The following is a 305-nucleotide window of genomic DNA, read 5'->3' on the forward strand; positions in this document are numbered from 1 at the left end:
TGTCTGTGTGTGTGTGTATCTGTGTGTGTATGTGTATCTGTGTATGTGTGTATCTGTGTGTGTGTGTATCTGTGTGTATCTGTGTGTATCTGTGTGTGTGTATCTGTGTGTGTGTGTATCTGTGTGTGTATGTGTATCTGTGTATGTGTGTATCTGTGTGTATCTGTGTGTGTGTGTATCTGTGTGTGTGTGTATCTGTGTATGTGTATCTGTGTGTGTGTGTATCTGTGTGTGTGTCTGTGTGTGTGTATCTGTGTGTGTGTCTGTGTGTGTGTGTATCTGTGTGTGTATGTGTATCTGTGTAT

At 41.6% G+C, this 305-nt stretch overlaps 1 protein-coding gene across 1 annotated transcript in view; it reads left to right on the forward strand.

Annotated features, from left to right (window-relative positions):
- Nucleotides 1-305, forward strand: part of LOC105000759 (collagen alpha-4(VI) chain-like) — a 123,982-nt gene that overhangs the window by 109,664 nt on the left and 14,013 nt on the right.

The sequence above is a fragment of the Bison bison genome, unplaced genomic scaffold (assembly GCF_000754665.1).
Source record: "Bison bison bison isolate TAMUID 2011002044 unplaced genomic scaffold, Bison_UMD1.0 scf7180017864374, whole genome shotgun sequence".
In the NCBI taxonomy this organism is placed as follows: domain Eukaryota; kingdom Metazoa; phylum Chordata; class Mammalia; order Artiodactyla; family Bovidae; genus Bison; species Bison bison.